This window comes from Balaenoptera physalus, assembly GCF_965194825.1.
Source record: "Balaenoptera physalus genome assembly, chromosome: X".
In the NCBI taxonomy this organism is placed as follows: Eukaryota; Metazoa; Chordata; class Mammalia; order Artiodactyla; family Balaenopteridae; genus Balaenoptera; species Balaenoptera physalus.
In genome coordinates this window covers 70,719,921-70,743,664 of record NC_138903.1, presented here as the reverse complement: position 1 = coordinate 70,743,664, position 23,744 = coordinate 70,719,921, and positions in this window count along the sequence as shown.

The following is a 23,744-nucleotide window of genomic DNA, read 5'->3' as shown; positions in this document are numbered from 1 at the left end:
TATTTGTCTTTCTCTGTCTGACTTCCTTCACTCAGTATGACAATCTCTAGGTCCATCCATCTTGCTACAAGTGGCATAATTCTGTCCTTTTTTATAGCTAATATGCCATTGTATATATGTACTACATCTTCTTTATCCATTCCCCTGTTGATATACATTTAGGTTTATTCCATGTCCTGGCTGTTGTAAATAGTACTGCAATGAACATGGGGGTGCATGCATGTTTTTGAATGATGGTTTTCTCCAGATATATGCCCAGGACTGGGATTGTTGGATCATATGGTAGCTCTATTTTTATTTTTTTAAGGAACTTCCATACTGTTCTCCATAGTGGCTGTATCAGTTTACATTCCCACCAACACTGTAGGAAGATTCCCTTTTTTCCAAACCCTCTCCAGCATTTATTGCTTGCAGATTTTTTGATGATGGCCATTTTAACCGGTGTAAGGAGATACTACATAATAGTTTTGATTTGCATTTCTCTAATAATTAGTGATGTTTAACATCTTTTCACATGCTTGTTAACCATCTGTATGGCTTCTTTGGAGCAATATCTATGTAGAACTTCCCCCAATTTTTTGATTTTTTTTTGTTTTTATATTATTTGAGCTGCATGAGCTGTTTGTATATTTTGGAGATTAATCCCTTGTCAGTTGCTTCGTTTGCAAATATTTTCTCCCATCTGAGGTTTGTATTTTCATCTTATTTATGGTTTCATTTGGTGTGAAAGCTTTTAAGTTTACTAGGTCTCATTCATTTATTTTTCTTTTTAATTTCATTATTCTAGGATGTGGATCAAAAAAGACATTGCTGCAATTTATAGCAGGGAGTGTTCTGCCTATGTTTTCCCCTAAGGGTTTTATATATCTGACATTACATTTAGGTCTTTAATCCATTTTGAGTTTATTTTTGTGTATGGCATTAGGGTGTGTTCTAAGTTAATTACTTTACATGTAGCAGTCTAGTTTTCCCAGCGTCACTTGTTGAAAAGGCTCTCTTTTCTTCATTGTATACTCTTGCCTCCTTTTTCATAGATTAGGTGACCATAGGTGCCTGTGTTTATCTCTGCACTTTCTATCCTTTTCCATTGACCTATATTTTTGTTTATGTGTCAATACCATACTGTTTTGATGACTGTAGCTTTGTAGTATTTGTCTGACATCAGGAAGCGTGATCCTTCCAGCTGCGTTTTTCCTTCTCAAGATTGCTTGGGCTATTCGGTTTTTTTGTGTTTCTATATAATTTTTTTGTTTTAATTCAGTGAAAAATGTCATTGGTAATTTGATAGAGATTGCATTGAATCTGTAGATTGCTTTGGGTAGTATAGTCATTTTCTCAGTATTGATTCTCCCAATCCAAGAACATGGTATATCTCTCCATCTGTTTCTACCAACTTTTATTTCTTTCCTCAATTTTTTATAGTTTTCTGAGTACAGGTGTTTTGCCTCTTTAGGTTTTTTTTTTTCTTTTTGCTGTGGTGATAACTGGGATTGTTTCCTTGATTTCTCTTTCCAATCTTTTATTGTTAGTGTGTAGGAATTCAAGAGATTTCTGCATATTAATTTTGTATCCTGAAACTTTACCAAATTCATTGATTAGCTCTAGTATTTCTCTGTTGGCACTTTTAGGATTTTCTATGTATAGAATCATGTCATTTGCAAAACTGTCACTACAATTTTACTTCTTCTTTTCCAATTTGGATTCCTTTTTATTTTTTTTTCTTCTCTGATTACCATTGCTAGGACTTCCAAAACTGTGTTGAATAATAGTGATGTGACAGGACTTCCTTGTCTTCTTCCTGATCTTAGAGAAAATGTTTTCAGTTTTTCACTATTGAGAATGATGCTTGCTGTCGGTTTGTCATATATGGCCTTTATTATGTTGAGGTAGGTTCCCTCTGTGCCCATTTTCTGGAGAGTTTTTTTATCATAAATGGGTGTTCAATTTTGTCAAAAGTTTTTCTGCATCTACTGAGATGATCATATGGTTTTTATTTCTCAATTTTTGATGTGGTGTATCACACAGGTTGATTTGTGGATATTGAAAAATTCTTGCACTTCTGGAATAAATCCCACTTGATCATGGTGTATGATTCTTTTAATGCGTTGTTGGATTCTGTTTGCTAGTATTTTGTTGAGGATATTTGCGTCTATGTTCATCAGTGATATTGGTCTGTAATTTTCTTTTTTGTGATATCTTTGTCTGGTTTTGGTATCAGGGTGATGGTGGCATCGTAGAATGAGCTTCAAATTGTTCCTTCCTCTGCAATTTTTTGGGAAGAGTTTCAGAAGGGTAGGTGTTCACTCTTCTCTAAATATTTGATAGAATTAGCCTGTGAAGCCGTCTAGTTCTGAACTTTTGCTTGTTGGAAGATTTTTTAATCACATTTTCAATTTCAGTACTTGTGACTGATCTGTTCCTATTTTCTATTTCTTCTTGGTTCAGACTGAGGAAACCATATCTTTCTAATAATTTGTCCATTTCTTCTAGGTTGTCCATTTTACTGGTGTATATTTGCTTGTTGTAGTCTCTTGTGATTTTTTTTATTTCTGTGGTGTTTGTTATAAATACTTTTTTTATTTCTAATTTTATTTATTTGAGCCCTCTCCCTCTTTTTCTTGATTAGTCTGGCTACAATTTTATCAATTTTTATCAATTTTGCTTATCTCTTTAAAGAACCATCTTTTAGTTTCATTGATCTTTGCTAATGTTTTTATTCATCTCTATTCACCTATTTCTGCTCTGATCTTTATGGATTCTTTCCTTTTACTAAATTTGGGTTTTGTTTGTTCTTCTTTCTCTAGTTGCTTTAGGTGTAAGGTTAGGTTGTTTCTTTGGGATTTTTCTTGTTTCCTGAAGCAAGGTTTTATTTCTATAAACTTTCCTCTTAGAACTGATTTTGCTGCATCACATAGGTTTTGGATCATCGTGTTTTCATTGTCATTTGTCTCTTGGTATTTTTAAAATTTTCTCTTTGCTTTCTTCTCTGATCCATTGATTATTTAGTAACATATTTAGCCTTCATGTGTTTGTGTATTTTAAAGTGTTTTTTTTTTTTTTTTACAGTAATTGATTTCTAGTCTCATAGCATTGTGGTCAGAAAAGATGCTTGATTTGATTTCAGTTTTCTTAAATTTACTGAGGCCTGATTTGTGACCCAAGATGTGACCTATCCTGGAAAATGTTCCAAGTGCATTTGAGAACTAAGTGTATTCTGCTGCTTTCGGATGGAATGTCCTCTTAATATCAATTAAGTGCATCTGGTTTAATGTGTCATTTAAGGCACGTGTTTCCTTATTAAATTTCTCTCTGGATGGTCTATCCATTGGTGTAACTGGGATATTAAAACCTCCATTATTATTGTGTTACTGTCAATTTCCCCTTTGATGGCTGTTAACATTTGCCTTATATATTGAGGTGCTCCTATGTTGGGTGCATATATATTTACAAGGGGTCTTGTTTTTGTATCCATTCAGCCAGTCTATGTCCTTTAGTTGGAGCATTTGATCCATTTACATTTAAGGTAATTATTGATATGTATGTTCCTTTTACCATTTCCTTCATTGTTTTGGTTTTGTTATTGTAAGTCTTTTCCTTGTCTTGTGTTTTCTGCCTAGAGAAGTTTCTTTAGCATTTGTTGTAAGCTGGTTTGGTGGTGCTGAATTCTCTTAGCTTTTGCTTGTCTGAAAATGTTTTAATTGCTCTGTTGAATCTGAATGAGATCCTCGCTGGGTAGAGTAATCTTGGTGGTAGGTTTTTCCCTTTCATCACTTTAAATATGTCCTGCCACTCCCTTCTGGCTTTCAGGGTTTCTGCTGAAAGATCAGCTGTTAACCTTACGGGGTTCCCTTGTATGTTATTTGTTGCTTTTCCCTTGCTGCTTTTATTTTTTTTTTCTCTGTATTCAATTGTTGATAGTTTGATTAATATGTGTCTTGGTGTGTTTCTCTCTGGATTTATCCTGTATGGGACTCTCTGCCCTTCCTGGACTTGATTGACTATTTCCTTTCCCATATTAGGGAAGTTTTCAACTATAATCTCTTCAAATATGTTCTCCATCCCTTCTTTTTTCCCTTCTTCTTCTGGTACCCCTATAATTCAAATGTTGGTGTGTTTAATATTGTCCCAGAGGTCTCTGAGACTGTCCTCAATTCTTTTCATTCTTTTTTCTTTATCTGCTCTGCAGTAGTTATTTCCACTATATTATCTTCCAGGTTACTTATCCGTTTTTCTGCCTCAGTTATTCTACTATTGTTTCTGTCTAGAGAATTTTTAATTTCATTTATTGTATTGTTCATCATTGTTTGTTTTCCTTTAGTTCTTCTAGGTCCTTGTTAAACATTTCTAGTATTTTCTCCATTCTATTTCCAAGAATCTGGATCAGCTTTACTATCATTACTCTGAATTCATTTTCAGATAGATGGACTATTTCCCCTTTATTTATTTGGTCTCATTGGTGTTTACCTTGCTCCTTCATTTGCTGTGCATTTCTCTGTCTTCTCATTTTGTTTAACTTACTGTGTTTGGAGTCTCCTTTTTGCAGGCTACAGGTTAGTAGTTCCCATTGTTTTTGGTGTCTGCCCCCAGTGGATAGGGTTGGTTCAGTGGGTTCTGTAGTTTTCCTGGTGGAGGGGAGTGGTGTCTGTGTTCTGGTGGATGAGGCTCAATCTTGTCTTTCTTGTGGGCAGGACCACAGGTGCTGGTGCATTTTGGGGTGTATGTGAACTTATTTTGATTTTAGGCAGCCTCTCTTCTAATGGGTGGGGTTGTGTTCCTGTCTTGCTAGTTGTTTAGCATAGGGTGTCTAGCACTGGAGCTTGCTGGTGTTGAGTGTAGTTGGGTCTTAACATTGAGATGGAGATTTCTGGGAGAGTTTTCACCATTTGATATTATGTGGGGCTGAGAAATCTTTGGTAGACAAATGTCCTGAACTTGCCTCTCCCAGAGGTTCAGGCCTGATACCTGGCCAGAGCACCAAGACCCTGTCAGCCACTTGGCTCAGAAGAAAAGGGATAAAAATAAAAGAAAGTAAGAAATAAAATAAAATAAAATAAAGTTGTTAAAATAAAAATAATTATTAAAAATATAAATATGAAAAGGTAATTTTAAAAAAAGTAAGAAAGAAGAGAGCAACCAAACCAAAAAACAAATTCACAAATGATAGCAAGCAATAAAAACTATACTAAAAATCTAAATAAATATAAGGACACACAGAACCTTAGCACAAATGGTAAAAGCAAAGCTGTGCAGACAGAATCACATAAAGAAGCATACACATACACACTCACAAAAAGAGGAAAAGGAAAATATATATATATATATATATATAATGGAAGACAGCACCCAAATCAATAAACAAATCTACCAATAATGATAAGCTCTAAATAGTAAACTAAAATAAACATAAAACTAGAAAAAAGTAGATACAGAAAGCAAACCCAAAACTACAGTTACTCCCAAAGTCCACTGCCTCAGTTTTGGGATGATTCGTTGTCTATTCAGGTATTCCACAGATGCAGAGTACATCAACTTGATTGTGGAGATTTAATCCACTGCTCTGAGGCTGCTGGGAGAAATTTCCCTTTCTCTTCTTTGTTCGCACAGCTCCTGGGGTTCAGCTTTGGATTTGGCCCCACCTCTGCATGTAGGTCACCTGTTGGTGTCTGTTCCCTGCCCAGACATGACGAGGTTAAAGGAGCAGCTGATTAGCAGGCTCCGACTCACTCAGGCTGGGGAGAGGGAAGGGTACAGAATGTGAGGCGAGCCTGTGGTGGCTGAGGCCAGCATGACGTTGCAACAGCTTGGGGCATGCCGTGTATTCTCCCGGGGAAGTTGTTCCTGGATTATGGGACTTTGACAGTGGTGAGCTGCACAGGCTCCTGGGAAGGAGGTGTGGATAGTGACCTGTGCTTGCACACAGGCTTCTTGGTGGCTGCAGCAGCAGCCTTAGTGTTTCATGCCCATCTCTGGTGTCCGCACTGATATCCACAACTCACGCCTGTCTCTGGAGCTTGTTTAGGTGGTGCTCTGAAACCCCTCTCCTCATGCACCCTGAAACAATGGTCCCTTGCCTCTTAGGCAGTTTTTTTCCCGCACTCCCTCCCGGCTAGCTGTGGTGCACTAGCCCCCTTCAGGCTGTGTTCATGCAACCAACCCCAGTCCTCTCCCTGGGATCTGAACTCCGAAACCTGAGCCTCAGCTCCCAGCCCCCACCCGCCCTGGTGGGTGAGCAGACAAGCCTCTCAAGCTGGTGAGTGCTAGTCAGCACCAATCCTCTGTGTGGGAATCTCTCTGCTTTGACCTCTGCACCCCTGGTGCTGCGCTCTCCTCTGTGGCTCAAAACTTCTCCCCCGACTCCCCGTCTCCAACAGTGAAGAGGCTTCCTAGTGTGTGGAAACTTTTCCTTCATAGCTCCCTCCCAGAGGTGCAGGTCCCGTCCCTATTCTTTTGTCTCTGTTTTTTCTTTTGCCCTACCCAAGTATGTGGGAATTTTCTTGCATTTGGGAAATCTGAGGTCTTCTGCCATCATTCAGTAGGTGTTCTGAAGGAGTTGTTCCACATATAGATGTATTTTTGATGTATTTGTGGGGAGGAAGGTGATCTCCACATCTTACTCCTCTGCCATCTTGAAGGTCCCTCCTCTTTTTCTATTTCTTTAATTTTGTAGTTATATGAGATGATGAATGTTCACTAAACTTATTGTGATAATCATGTCATGATATGTGTAAGTCAAGTCATTATTCTGTACACCTTAAACTCCTACAGTACTATGTGTCTGTATATCTCAATAAAACTGGAGGAGAAAAAGGGTACAAGGATGAATCATGTCCTTCATTCTGAAAATCATTTCAAACATCAGAATTTCAGGGCCATGAGTTTTTTTATATTTGTGCTTTTGTTGTGTATTAATTACTTAGTATTAGTGATTGCAATATGTAGGCTCACAATCTCTCTTTATATTTAAAGATTAATGTGACGCAAGGATTAATATCCATTCAACTTATGGAAAGAACAACATCCTGCACAGTTTTCCCCAGACTGTGGCCATGGCTGAACAATTTAATAAAGCATATAGTTGTCTTGACTATATGACTTATCTTGGAAAACCCATGTACCTTAATGTAGACATGTCTGCTTCCTCCAATGCCTCAATTTATTGCAAAATGAGCCTGAGTGGGAAGTTTATTTTGCCCCTTCTGCTCTGTAGTCTCTCATAAGAGCAATGTCTGGCCCACTAACCAGCTGGAGCCTCTAGTTTGAAAGATAAAAGACTAGAGCCCCAGCTGAGAGCTATTCTCCAGATGAACACAAGGATGATGAATTTCCAAGCATTGTTCAAGAACGCGGCCTCTCAGTGTTGAATATATATAAGTGGATTTGACCTTAAATTTTGACACAGCCAACAACCCCCTCATCATTTCTGATGACCTGAGGATTGTCCGTGTATGTATTTCAAACAGAAAAGGAAGACACATGCTGAGAGATTCAACAATTCGACTTATGTCCTGGGCTTACCTAGGTTCACCTTTGGCCACCAGTTCATCCACCTTGGTTCATCCACTCTGGGAGGTGGATATGGGGACAAAGAACGAATGGGATGTCAGTGTTTGCAAAGAGCCTCTTAATGGAGAAGGGACAATTCTACAGTCTACAGAACATGGCTTCCGAAGCCTGAGTTTGAAAAATCGAGAGTTCTCAGCCAGTACTGTGCCTTTTACTAGTCTCTCAGAGCCCCCAGTTAACCTGAGTAGGGGTTTTCCCAGATATGATTATTGGAGTTATTTCCTTCTGTAACATTCATGATGGATCCCATATTTTAACATTCAGTAAAATTTCTGCTGCAGAGTCACTGTGTCCATTTTTTGTTCCTGCACATCTGATTAAGGAAGATCAAGGCCTCCTGAGAATCTGTTCTGTGATGATTCAGGCATTGCAAGTCCTTCAGTGAGTCCTGGGCAAGGCAAATGAACCTTTACTACAGAAACATTCAAAGAAAATTCCTGTGTGTTCATAGCCATACCTAGTATAATTTCCAATGGTATACATATGGTACAAAAGTATAACTGATAAATATGGAAAAATTCATGAGTCTTGAATACAAATGAATTGTATTAATTAGGGAACTTTTCATTTATACTATTAAATATTTTCATATTTTCCCTTGTTTATTCTGTTTTAGTTAATATTTTCTGAACTTTCAGATCAATTTCCAAATATTTTCATTTTTATTTTCTGCAAAATTAACTTAGTGTGTAATGGAGGTTATCAACTAAATAAAAATTTGGATGTGAACCCAACCAAAAAAGGTACATCTTTTGGCTTATACTCTGAACTTTTTTTTGCCTTCATTAATGTTTTATTCTCTGTGTCTTTGTATTTTTAATAGCTAGATATTTAATAGTTACAATGTTTATTTACATGGCCTATTGTGTTTGTGTTTCAAAGATAAATCTAATGTATGTTGGCTAACACTAAAACTAATATCTAGTTTAAAAAATTATTTAAGGTAAGAACTGGACATTCATACAGAAAAGTGGTCATTTCTTCTAAGCTTATTTACAAACAAATCTTAAATAGTTCACTGCAGTCATACGCTGTGTATATATCATGTAAACATCCAGATAAAATTAAAAAGTTTCAATAACATGCTCAGATGTAAGGCTACCCAATGCCAAACAGTCATAAATAGCTGGAAGCCTGAACATGATGTTCACATTTTATCCAGCCGTTTGTAGTCACATATTGGCAGCCAAAGATAATAATATCTAATAGAATGTCTAATTACTTGATTCCTATATCAAAAAATTCTATGTCAAATTAATAAATTCCACGCTGAAAATATTTTGAAAAATTTTCCTAATATTTCAGTAAATAGCTAAATAGATTATTTGGGGGTATTGATAAGAACTGTGTATCATGAAATAAACTTTTCTCAAGGCCTAGAAAGAATGCATTCAACCCTGCACTACCCTCAGATCTCTCCTGGTATTCATGTATTCCCATGGTCTAGAGACAGAGCAAGGATGGGAGACACTTATGCTGACATCTGAGAAAAACAAATATTTATTGTCACTTTGTCTCTGACTTAGCAAAAACCTTGCTACTGTACCTTAATAGGTACTCCTCATCCAGCTAGCTCAAAAAGGTTTTTGTGGAAAGCTGGAAATTCTGTCCAGCCACCCATTCTTGGAACATATCCTATCCTATCTCACCATATGGAGCTGCCAATCTCTTCCCAGGATACTCTGAACACTTTTATTACCGTAAGTAATTTCTATTTAACACGAAATTCCTTTTTAGTGTACTTTATTTTCCCCTACCCCTTACAGCACTTGTGTATATATCTAATCAGTGGCCATTTTTCTCCCAGCATCCTATCCCTGTCCCAACCCTGATGGTCAATAATTTTCCAGAAACTTAGTTGCTTTGTTTTTAGAATAGACTATATTTTACCAAACACGTGCCTATTATCAACTGTCTAATGGTTGTTTGCCTACCTCCAGGCTTTGGAAAATCCTCAGCTCAGATATATATATATCAGCTGGCTTATGACAAAGTACTCATCATTCCAGTGCACTTCACATGTTAACACAGATCCAAAATTATTCTGCCCACGAACCTTGATGTAGAATAAACTCTTAAATAATCAATCATAAAGCACTTAAGTAGAGTGTATTTGCTTGAATTTTATACCACCATACTGATGAACTTTATTCCCAGATAAATTTTCCTAGAGAACTGCAGTGAGAGTAAGCTAGCACTTGTTTGCAGATACATTTCTATAATAGATAATGAGAAATGGAGTCATTGAATGAGACAGTTATGGAGGAAAGGAAAGTATTTTTTAATAGGTATATTTTGTATATGTAATATATTTTAGAGCCTTGAGGAATCTATTAGTGTTTTCAACTCTAGTAATCAATAGAAAACTTTGTTGATTAACATCTTTAATTGGATCTGATAAATTGTGTTGATATGGTTATTCTATTTGAAAATCTTACTTATGATTTTAGAAAATACTTAACAGAATTTCAGTTGAATTTTTCAATACAGGTTGAGTAATTTCTTCATTCTATTTATAAAAAAAACAAATCAACATCACATGGAGCATAATATGATCCCACATATGTATTACCCTTAAAGGGTTAAATGTAACTTTTTTTAGCCTATGGAATCTGATGAAATTTAATTTTAGTTTTTCCCATACTATTATTTCATTTGGAAAACTAAAAACATTACTTTTCCAAAAATATATTGAAAGTATTTTTACAACATGAAGAATAACTTAATTGTTTTCCTATTTGTTCTTTTACTCCTCTTTTTTTCCCTCACATTTTGCTATAGCAGGCTTTTATTCTTTGGGAGCATTTATGTTACATATTTTAGAAAGATAATTTTGGTTATTGATACTTTCTATATATTATACTTTATTCTGGTACTTGAAACCAGTATTTTAAATTAGATTTAATTAGAAGGCTTTGTGTAGATTCTTTTTAAAATTTTGTTTCTTGCCTCATTTACAAATAACTTCTCCAAATGATGGCTAATTGTACTAGTTAATATGTAAAGAAGATTTCACATATGATTCTAAACTTTGGCCATTTTTAAGTGTGTGACACAAAACTGAATGAAACATTCAAGTGATTATATGGATACCTTACATCCCACAACTGGTCTCAACTATCTGGATTGTTTAAAAACTCATACCAAAGTGGTTTGGTCCTAAATGTTCTGATTAGTTGTATCAATTCTTTTTTTTTTTTTTAACTTTGCATAAGAAGCCAGTTTTAATATTATAGAATGCAAATCTGTTATAAACATATTTTCACTTTCTGAAAGATATAGGTATGTGCATGTACTTTGGCCTCCAATTACTCAAGGCATTTACAGCCATATGCATAGGTAGATACAGGCATGCATATGTAAATAATCATGTTCATGCCTTTCTCACGCACAATTTTTTCTCATCATACCAGTACAGTAATTTCTGTCAGTAATTGGATTGAGGACTGCTTTCAGTCATTTCACATCATTTACTATTAATCTAACCAGTATGGTCTGCATTTCCCTTAATGCTGATTTTCAAAAATACATAAGAGAAAAAGAACTTTAAAAAAATTCTCATTCTGCAACTTACACATTTTTTGTATCAACCTACTTGCTAGTGACATACATAAGTGTTTCCTCTGAACAGATTTAATTTTTAATTTTCCTGAATCAGTGTTAACCAGGAAAAAGGTAATTGTTGTCAAGAGTATTCAAACTGTCAGAATATCCTTCAATCTAAAAGCTGTTAGAATCTGTGCAAAAGTAATTACTGAAACTCTATTCAGCTGTAATAATAACCTGCCACTGATGACAGCAATTACTGGGAAAGTGTAATAGAAATCAAAGGCACATTTTTCTCTGACAAGTACATTTCTAACTAAGGTTTACATTGGCTGAATAGTGTTGACTATGATGATGTGCTGTATCATTCTTAATCACAGCTGGCATGATGTTACAATTTGAACTGCTCACTGTTAGAAAGAAACTAATTGCTTGTTTAATTTGACACTGTCCAGGCTCTCCATACATAGGGATATATATTTTAAATGAATAAAGGTTAAATGTTATGCTTCTTTGCCTGTTTTACATCTTTTTAAGTGCGGGTTTTAAGTATATTCGACTTCAAATAAAATAAATTGCAGTTAAGCCAAACTGGCAAGGCAAACTTCTAAGATTTTTTAAATGATTTGTTAATCCATAACTAGGTCAAATAATGGGTGTTTCTTTCAATTCCAACCTTTTGCAGTGGTCACTTTTATTATCAGTATTTTTGACCATGCTTCCTGCAATGTCTTGAGGTGATAGTGCATAGGCTCCTTTAGAGGGTATTCTCCAATACCATCAATAAGTACTAACAACAATAAGTACTAACAACAAAAACTGGTCGAGCTATCAGGTGGAATATTTTCTGAAATGAATGTTAAAGTGATACAAGGTAAGTGGTTTATTTTCCTCTGAAGAAATTTTAATTGTTACAAAGTAATTTTTAAACTTTAAGAAAAATTTATTTATTTTTGGCTGTGTTGGGTCTCTGTTGCTGCACGTGGACTTTCTCTAGTTGTGGCAAGGGGGGCTACTCTTTGTTGTGGTGTGTGGGCTTCTCACCACAGTGACTTCTCTTGTTGTGGAGCACAGGCACTAGGTGCTTGGGCTTCAGTAGTTGCGGTGCATGGGCTCAGTGTTTGGCTCGTGGGCTCTGGAGCGCAGGCTCAGTAGTTGTGGCACACGGGCTCAGTTGTTCTGCAACATGTGGGATCTTCCCGGACCAGGGATTGAACCTGTGTCCCCTACATTGGCAGGCGGATTTTTAACCACTGAGCCACCAGAGAAGTCCCTAATTTTTAAAAATATATAATTCAGCTTTCACGGAAGAGACATAGAAATAGTATAAAATTTAAGTGACTTTAATAAAAATATTTAACATTTCCTACTTTGTAGAATTGAACTGGATTCTCTCCAATAGTTGAATTACAAAAGACTTGTACTGCAATTTGCTCTCTCATTTATTTATTGGTTAATATATCACTAACAAAATCGTAGGACAGAATCAACACAAATATTTATTTTGGGGAGATCATGTGTTTGTTTGTCTCAAAGTCCAGGACACAAAATAATGTTTTGGATAAGAACAACTACTCCCTGAGTTTGAGACTAGGCTCAATTCTCCTAGACAAAATTTTAATCAATTTTTTTTTATTGAAGTATAGCTGATTTACATTGTGTTAATTTCTGCTGTACAACAAAGTCATTCAGGTATACATATATATACATTCTTTTTTTTTAATATTCTTTTCCATTATGGTTTATCATAGGATATTGAATATAGTTCTCTGTGCTATACAGTAAGGCCTTGTTGTTTATCCATTCTGTATATAAAAGCTTACATCTGCTAATCCCAACCTCCCACTACATCCCTCCTCCAACTCCCTCTGCCTTGGCAACCACCAGTCTGTTCTCTTATGTCCCGGACAAAATTTTAAAATCAAGCTAACTAAACTGCTGTATGCTATTAGTTTTTTTTTTTTTTTGTCCTAGACTTGACTCTGGCATGTGCCCAGTGAATTAAGCCCAGTAATTGTTAATAAATTATTCAACAATAGTTAACTTTAGAATGTGATTTAACACCTTTGGTAAATGAAACAATAGGCTGTAGGGACTACCAAGAATATAGTTTCTGCATCTTCCACATTCAAGGAGTCTGTAAACTTCTCTACAAAGACAAAAAGAGTAAATATACTGTCCTCTGAAATCTGAGAGCAAGTTATGGGGATTCACACATTCACTTTAATAATATTAACTTCTATACCTTCATTCATTATTGTCTCTTTACTGGTTAGAAGAACAAACATAATAAACTTTGGGTGAAAAGAATCTTTCATTTGACTTCAAGACTACAGATTTCCAAAGAGCAATTTTAGAGAGGATGCAAAGTTAAACAATGATTTCTCTACGTTTTTAACATAATTGCATATGGGAATGTGGACAATAATTGTTACTTCTTTCTTTGGCATAACATGAATTATAGATATGGAAGCAGCAGTGAAGTAGGCACTAGAAAACCTGAATTTTATATTCAGCTCTAGTAATTATCATTCATTATATGAATTGAGGCATGTCATAAAACTGATGAAACTTGGTATCTTAATCTGTAAAATGGAATACTAATATCTACCTTGTCTACTCTACAATTGTTTCAAGAATCAAGAAAGATAGTGCAGGGTTTCCCTGGAGCACAGTGGTTGATAATCTGCCTGCCAATGCAGGGGACGCGGGTTCGAGCCCTGGTCTGGGAAGATCCCACATGCCGCGGAGCAACTCGTCCCGTGAGCCACAATTACTGAGCCTGCGCGTCTGGAGCCTGTGCTCGGCAACGAGAGGCCGCGATAGTGAGAGGCCCGCGCACCGCGATGAAGAGTGGCCCCCGCTTGCCACACCTAGAGAAAGCCCTCGCACAGAAACGAAGACCCAACACAGCCATACATACATACATACATACATAAATAAAAAGAATGTAAGCAGACAAGAATAGCAGTAAAAAAAAAATTTAAATAATTTAAAAAAATTTTAAAAAAGAAAGATAGTGCATATTAAATTACTTAAAAAATTATAAATTGCTTTACAGTTATGAGATGTTATCATTTTACCCTTTGAGAATCTGGGCCTATGCTCTGAGAGTAAATAATTTATTTATGCAATTTTAGTAGATACCAGTTATTATGTCCTGACCCAGCTAGAATTCTTTAACCCTACATTTCATATAAAGTACAGTGCCAAAACCACCCAGGGGGAAAAATATGTGCAAACAAGGGGAAACCATACTTTGAACTTCAAATATGGTCATATGTGTTAATGACAGGCTATATAGTTCATTGTGCACCCATGTCCACTGAAGAGAATGCACTGATTGACCAAATGAGACTTCAGGCTTGGGCAGGAAATCGAGGCCTTCTCAGTAGCCTCTGCCCTATCTATAATACTTCAATTTGTTTCAAATCTCTTTTAAGGACAGATACCCTGTTTGAACAAACATTGCTAGGACAGCACAAATTATTTCTTGATAGATTACTTTATACTTACAACAGTAGCCTCCATTGTATTCTCAAATTTTAAATTCTCAATGAGAACAATTCATGTTTGTGCCTCTTCAAAGGAATATTTGGGATAGATTAGGCAATTCAGTTTTCCCAATTCAGTTTTCAACTGTTGAGTTTTTCTCATCTTGTAACACAAAACACAAAACAAAATTGTTCCTTAGTGTATTTTTGTGTGTGTTTAAATGAATGAATTCTAGAAGGGATTTGAAATCTGATCTAATTATTTGCTTAGAGTCTCAGTGAGACAATACCATCCAAAGATTTTTCTAAATATAAGCACATGAAGAAAAGAAAAAATAAATTAAATTAAATCTGAGGCTCTAAGAAATAAGTTGTTCAGTTAGGGGGTTGGATTTTTTCCTAATATTTTGTTACTCTGTATTTAAATGCATCCTATTTAATTCTGCATGCTCCCTCCTTTGCCACGGATAGTGCACAGCATTTACTTTACTGTTGTTTTATATCAACAACATGAATCATCCCCTAAAATCATCATGTGCTCAAATAACTTAGGTTCTTCTGCTCCTTTGATCTGGGCTGATTATGCCAAAGATCAGCGGGAAGGATTCTTTCGTGGCTTGAGCCACTGGCTTTCAGAATGGGATTATTGGAGGCATGGGCATGTTGGATAATTCAGCAGAGAGACCGTTTTCATAGAGGCCTGCATAGTTCTCTATGTGGAAAACCTGAGAGCCTATGAAGAGTAAGACCATGTTCATAGAAATTAAAAAAAAACCTCTGACTGCGTTTTTACAATGTTTTACAGTGTTTCTTGCATTGTCGTGTAGGAAAAGGAATGTGGAAGTAAAAGTTAATGAAGATCAACATATTCCACCTTTCAGTGCAGTTTTTCCTCAAAATGTGGTTGCTAATCACCTGCATCAAATCTTCTGGAGTATTTAAAACTTGAGGTTAGATGATGCAAGTTTCTATTTTAAATTTTCAAATGTAATTAAGTTGGGGTGACCTGGAACTATAACTTATTAAGCAATTTGAAAGCAATCCTCCGTATAAATTAAATATAACCTGTGATTTGTTCAATAGTTACAAAATGCTTTTGTAAAGGCAATGGGACAACACAGTAATGCACTTTTTAAGCTGAATATGCAAAGTTATCAATAGAAAATATTTATTAGTTCCAGATAATCCTACCTGGTGAAAAAATTAGTCTCTCTTTCAGTAGCTCCCAAACAATTTTTAGGTGCAGATTCCTGGGCCCAATTCTAGCCAACTTACAAAAAATTAATAAAAATGATACATATTTAAGGTGTACAACATATATATATATATATAAATATATATATATATGATTATTTTAGGCAATGTAGTTAACAGTAACATAACATCTCTTCATACAGTTGCCTTTTTGTGTGTGTGATGTGAGCACCTGTAATCTACTCTATTAGCACAATTCCAGTATTCTATACAGTGTTATTAACTATAGGCATCGTGCTGAATATTAGATCTCTAGACTTATTCATCCTATATAACTGCAACTTTGCACTCTTTAACCAATATCTTCCCATTTTCCCCACCATTCTATCCCATGATCACTACCATTCTAATCTCTGCTTCTACGAATTTGACTCTTTTAGATTCCACGTACAAGTGAGAGCTTTCAATATTTGTTTTTCTGTGCCTGACTTATTTCACATAGCATAATGTCCTCCAGGTTCATCCATTGTTGTTGCATGTGGCCAAAAGTTAAATCTCTGCAGATATGAATTTTTAATATGTACCCAAGGTAATTCTGATACAGGCAGTCAATGGATTACTCTTTGAGAAATACCATTCTAATTATTGCATGTTCCAGAGCCTTTATAAACTTATTTGTAAGGAACTTGAAAAGAAAAACAAGCAGGGATTTCCCTGGTGGCCCAGTGGTTAAGACCCCATGCTCCCAATGCAGGGGGCAAGGGTTCAATCCCTGGTCGGGGAACTAAGATCTGGCATGCTACACAGCACAGCCAAGAAACAAAAGAAAGAAAAACAAGCAAACATTCCTGAGCCTCCTAAATTTCTAAATTTTCTGACAGATTAGTATGTGAGCACAGAGATGGATAGTTCTCAGGACTACTTTACTATTTCTTCCTTGATTATTGGGAGATTAAAAGACATATTATAGTTTAGTTAGAAAACTGCCTACATGATGAGATGTGAGGCTCATCAATACGGCCTTAACAAAAACATTTTCTCTTCTACATAGTCATAGTGCCCAGAAATCTACCATTATAAATGTATTCTTGTAGATTTTAAAGGTTTTTCAGTTCTTTCATTTAACTGCTTTTTCACTGAGTGCGTACTATGTGATAGACATTGTTCTAAGCCAGACAATCTTGCAGTGTTCTGTATTAAAGTACAATATAACTATGTCACTGTGCTGTACAGCAGAAATTAACGCATTGTAAATTAACTATACTTCAATAAAATGATAAATTAAAAAATGATACTTGTGTGAACACATGGATAATCTGTATCAACTAGTATGGAATGATAATAACTAACATCTATTAAGCACTTTATTATGTGTAACAGACTCTTCAAAGTGCTTTATATATATTAACTCTCCCAACAATCCAATTTTGGGTAATATTATTATTACCATTTTATAGAAGAAGAAACTGAGTCACATAAAGTTTAAGTAACTTGTCTACAACTAGCTAGTAAATGACAGAGCAAAGATTCAAATATAAAATGTTTATCACCACAGCCTCACATTTTTAATCACTCTGCTAGACTGAGATAATCAAATATATTTTCTCTGGAGCTAAGAATATGGTCCTAAAGACATAGGATAGCTTTGTAATTGTGCTTGAGGTGGAGGCAGAAGAAAAGCACAGAGAGGCACAAAAATAGGAAGTGGAAGGCAATCAAATATAAACCTTGTTTTCTTCATCACCCTGATGGCCTTTTTAGTGGAATCAGAACAGGCAGTCTGCCTCTTTATATCAATATGAGCATACTGATCCCTCAGATTTGTGTAGCACTTTATTCATCTCTTCCATACCTTTTCTTTCATTTAAAAGCCATAATTCTGTGAAGTACGCAGGATTGGCATTATTATCACTATAGATGAATAAACACACACAAAAAGAATACATCCCAAAGTTATACAGTTCCAATTTAATTCTTTAGATTTTAGTCTGATTTTGTAAATCCCTTGATATATTTACTACATGTTTAACCCCATCCAGACAGGAAAGAAAGTGAGATAAAAGGTTGTTAGAAAAGAAACACTAAATTTGCTGATTCTCTCTTAACCTTACCAATAACTGGGAAAGCACCTGAAAGCATCACCATTCCTTAGATGCATTAACAGTAGCTAGGTTTCATGCTTTCTGGGAATTCACATAAAACATCTCATATTTCCACTTTGATAGCACTCTCATGCCTGTTTTATCTTCTTCAGTTTGGCTCTGAGGAGAATGTTTAAAATTTTAAAATGAAAGAGAATTCATGCTTCATCAGTTCTGGTATCCTACATGAGAGCATGAAAGTGTCAGCACTTAGGGGAAAGCTAGAGAAACATGCAAACCTGTACAGCTGAAGAAGGGCTCAGGATGGAAGAAAAATATTTGATAAACAATTCACAGCCTTAGAGAGGGGAAAAAGGAACATGCTCAAATGTTGAAAATACTGACACATATGAAATCATCCCAAACTGCCTCTTGGGGCCTTTTCTCTATTAAAGTCTTACCTGTTATGAAGAGGACCATGCAGGAAATGAATAATGCTTATTAATTTCCAGGAGATAAGTGAAATGTTCTTGTCTCAGTAGGGAGGTATTCAAATTAGCAATTAATATCACTAAACAAAATTCTATAGTATTGTTCAGGCAATATTAACCTTAGAATTGCCCACATACTGAGGAAATTTACATTCCAAAATCTCCTATATATACAGGAATAAATAATCACAGGTTCAAGACTTGTTGTGAATATATTCTAAAAGTGATAATACTGGAATGGAAAGAAATAAAAAGAAAGTTTATATCTGCAGACTAAGTAAACTAATTCATAAAGGAATCAAGGAGAGATTTCACACAACTTCTTAATCCAGCATTTCTCCATATCCTACTCTTTGAAGAAATGTGTTCAAACTATACCATCCTTGTCTCTCAAAGTGGTGGTCATGCCAAATTTACTGTTATGCAAAAAATAAAAATAAAATGTTTATTAAGAATCTACTGTAGGCAGAGCCCTGTGTTAATCTTAGTAGCAATAATGCAACACGAGGTATCACTCATATTTGTTCTCGTGCTTAAGGCCTAGGAAGGGAGACTATAAATTTTAAAAGAAGTGTTGCTATGCCAAACCCTCTAAAACATTCAGACATAAAACACTACAGTACAAAATATTACTTAAATGCACCAAGAGCTCCAGAGAACAGAGCATTGCTACGTCATATAGAAAGTATAACTGCATCAGTAAAATCTACACCTCTAGGAATAAAAGTAGCTTAAACCAGATAATGTTCAGCAAAAGCCATCATGGCCATGGACACTATGTGTAGGGGAAAGACTCCCTGACACAATTTCACAAGCAGTGTAATATCTAGTCATTAGCAAGGGCTTCCAGAGAAGATCTGTTTGTGAACATTACAGAGAATTCCTATAAACATACTAGAAAAACACACTGAGGACCCCCAAAGTACTGGGTGCTTGTTTGCACTGGGGAGCGTTGCTTTAAAAAGGTTTAGAGGTCACGCAGTAGTAGAAATGGTGAGACATATGGAAATATAATTTATTATTATTAACATGAACTAATTTTTATCCTTTACCCCAGTCCTTATGGTCTGAAGAAAGATGCATTTCTGGGAAATTAACAATTCGTCACCAAGTCCTCATGATATGTCTTTGGTAGCTTCTGCCATGTCTGTCTTTTCTTCTCTGTTTTTACTGCTCCTGCTGTAGAAAAAGAAATTCAGGCCCTCTTCAACTTTGACTCAGATTACTATAACAAGCTGTCAATTAGCCTTTCTTCATTCTGTCTTCCCTTGATCTAATCCATTTTGAACATTTCAACAGTGATTCAAGTAATCCCCACTATTTAGGGGATAAAATCAAAATAAACATAATTTGAAACCTTAAACAGCTGTTAGTCTTACCTTTTTAGTATTATCTCCCACAGATATCATAAATATACAGCTCTGTCCAAATTTGTCTCCCATGACCTCCTCCTGTTTGCTAACTCCAATTCTCAGTGTATTTTTCTTCTTGATATGTTTATAATATCTGGCACAGTTGCTCACATTCTACTGGAAACTATCTTCTCCTTGAATTAGCACTATTCAGAAGCACCTCCTTCCTCTTGTGGCTTCTGTCTCCACTGCTGGCTCCTCATTTGTGGACATTGAGCAGATAGCCTTCACTTTTACTTCAAAGAAGTAGTCATCAGACAGAAACTTTTCTTTCATACACTTAACATTTATGTACTGTACACTTAAACATTTTTTAAGATGATAAAAAAAGAAACTTTCCTTTAACCTCCTGCCATCAAATGTTTCAACATTCTTGCAACTGCACCCATGCTTTTTTTTACATATATTACATTATGTGAGTTGGAACAGCTCTTATGTCAGGTCCATTCCTCTATGTTCTAAATTTTATTTCTTCCACATTCTCAATAACATTATACTAAATATTTTCTCTCCTGTGTATCTTAACCACTTTCACTGCAAGGTTCACGATGTACACTGGCTTAACAAATGCTATGTTAAAAAGTATTTTAAAAAAGATTTCCTATTCTTGATCTTGTATATTCTGCTTCTCTTTCTTGACTTCAACTTTCTCATAAACGTTTTCACGTGCTCAAATCTCTTTATAGAAATAGGTATATAAACAAAAAATAAAGCCTTGACATCATTCTGTGGATCTGGCCCTCCACTCCCACTGAACATGAATAAGACTGAATAAAGTGATTTAAGTTGGGGCTGGTCAGCACCACACTTTCCCTCTATCCCTGGTGTCAGAAGGGCCCAGTAAGAAGTTGAATGTAGTCCACAACAAAAAGAAAAGTCCAATTGGAAAATATACAAAAAATATGAACAGATATTTTACCAAAGAGGATATACAGATGACAAGTAAGCACATGAGAAGATATTCAAAATCATTAGCGATTAGGGAGATGCAAATTAAAACCACAACAAGGTTAACGGAGGTGGGTGTGGGTTATGAAAGGGTAGCAGAAGGGATCCTTATGGTGATAGGATTTTTCTGTATTTTGACTATGTATGGTTATACCTTTCTCAATAAACACATCCATATCCAGCTATTGTCCTAAGTTTCTCCTTCCCTGCACAAATTTTGACAAAATAGGTATATATTTGTAGTTTCAGTTTCCTCATATTCCACTCAGTTCTTAACTAATCTAGCTTTTACCATTATTATACTACCATTTCAACTCTTTCCACTAAATGTAAAGGCTTAAATTGACATCTGCAATACCACCATAAGTACTGGACAAGAGGGGATCTTCACGTTAGAGGGTCTTGCATATCATAAATGCACACAAAAATGTTAACGAACCATGGGTGTCTTTATCATTCATGATCCAACACACAGCTGAACCTATAACACCAAGCATTCGCTCATAAGTAACACCATTTAAGCCCCAGAAAGATATTTTCCTTATTTTTTATTCCTTTAACCTTAAAACAAAATCTGAAGGACATGAATATTTGTGGGTGTTGCTGCTCCTGCTTTAAGAAATAGACACTATTTAGGCATGCAGAGAAACTTTGAGAGGTGAATCTTTTAGGTGAAAGAAAATACAAATTAATAAACTTCTCAAACCCTCCTTCTTAGATAGCATAAATGTAACAGACCCCTGTATAACAAAGTATCATTTCCTGGTAGTCCTGAGAATTGTCTTTCTCCAATTCATAGTTCTGGATGTACTTAATAATTAGCAATTTACTCTTAGTAGTTGCACTTTGAGAGAAACATTTTACAATATTAAACAATTCACTTTAATCTTAAATTGTATGTATAGCAGTGGTCTAGCTTTAACATGCCTGAACAGTAGTTAAATGGATTATTTACATTGGTAATTATATGTATATTACACACTAGAATTGAAAAGAGTGTCACGAATTTTACTTTTACTTTAGGATGTATTTTCATGATAACACATTAAACACTTTACTTTCTGACTATGGTTACCTTTTATTTTGATCTTCCTATTACTGTCAATTAAAGAAAATTATGTGAAAATGTTAATAATAAATTAATTAGTTGCCTAAGTTAGGGCAAGAAAAAGTAATTTATGGAATGGATATAAATTATGAATAATATATAATTGTACTTTATTACTCATTCAAGCATCATAAACCCACTAGCAGAATATCCAGATGTACACAATAAGAAAATGTTGTTGTCTGTGATATTTTGCTACCATCATAAAACTGTTGCTTTTTTCCATATTTTAAAATTTAGTTGTTATGAAGGGATATTTGTCAAATTAGGAGGATAAATACATTTTATTTAACAAAATTTAACTTATAACTTAAGTTGACATATGGTATTTGATTTTCATTTGTAATTTTGCCCTGACCTTGATCATTCATGTGCAAATATCTCTGTCCTAATGTTCTTCTCTGGGCTGTAGACCCATAGTTTTAATAGCCCACTGAAACTCTGCACCTGAATATCTGAAATGCAGTATATCCAATACAAAATTTGTGATCTTTTCTCCAAAGTCTAGTTATTTCCTAGTGCTCCTAATTTATTAACATTTGTGTCTCCATCCATCAGATTTATAATTTAAAAAATCTAGGAGTCTTCCTTGATTGTTCTTTTTCTTTTATTATCCCCATGACCAATATATTATAAATTTTTTAGATGTTATCTCTAAAGTAAATCTCAAATAAATTAATTTTTCTCCAACATCTCTATCACCACTATAATCCAATACCCCATCATGTTTGCCATGGTTTAAGCAGTAGCCTCACAATTTGTCTCCCCATACTTATTCTTGCTCCTTTGAAAGCTGTTCTCCACACTCCATACATTGTGACTTTTTCAAAATATAAATATGTTTATGTCACCCTACCTTCCCCACTTAGTGTCAATGGCTCCTCATTGACCTTAACACAGATATCCAAATTTTAATGTGTCATACAAGCTCTTGAATAGTCTGTCCTTGCAAATCTCTTTAGCCTAATCTCATATTAGAGTTCCCCTATTGTTCCTCAGTGTACAAAGCTTATTGCCAGTCCAGAGATATTGTATATCCTACTGCTCTTGCTGTTCTCTCCATAAGTCAGCACCCCCTCCCACATACTTATAACTTAGTTAACTCCTATTTATCTTCAGCTTAAGCATTACTCCTTCACGAAGAATTCTCTGGCTCTCTTAAATCAGGTATCTTTGTTTCATGCTCTTCTAGAATCATTTTCCTTTCCTAAAGCAGTTATAGCAGTTTAAATTATACATAATTACTGTTATGTAATTAATGTTTATGTCTGCCACTAAAATATAAACTGCATGTTGGCAATAACCGAGTCTGTATTAGTTCACTATTGTATCCTTTCTGGCTAGCACTGTTTTGGGCACATAGTATATACTACTGTCTCCAGAAATATTGGTTGAATACATGAATGAATCCACATATGAAATTATACAAGTATATTAGAATAAATACATATATGAAATTATATATATATGAAAGTATAGAGTATATATAGTGGAAAATGTAATGTAAATCATTCATGGGTTCAGTATAGGCAGGATGGTAGCTGTAGCTAAGGTTGATATTTGGCAGATAGAGGTTGTTACAGACCATGGTTACCAACAAGAATTATACTTCAGACATTATTACAGATAAAGTTCATAGTAGAGAAAAGCAGTTCAAAATAAGGAGCTAGGACCCCAAGCAAGGAAAGCTTTACCCAGTGAGTCAGGTGAGATGCTCAAAGAATCTTGTTGCCTTGAGGACATAAACTGTATGATATTTTTTATCTAGAGCTAATTATGGTCTACCTAAAAAGCAATTCCTCTGAGGCAAAGTATGGTCCATTTTAGAGGACCAGCTGTTATACATTCTCTTGCTTTCCAGGTCCTCAAGTGAGTGCAAACTTTCTTGGGATTCTTCTTCAATGGAG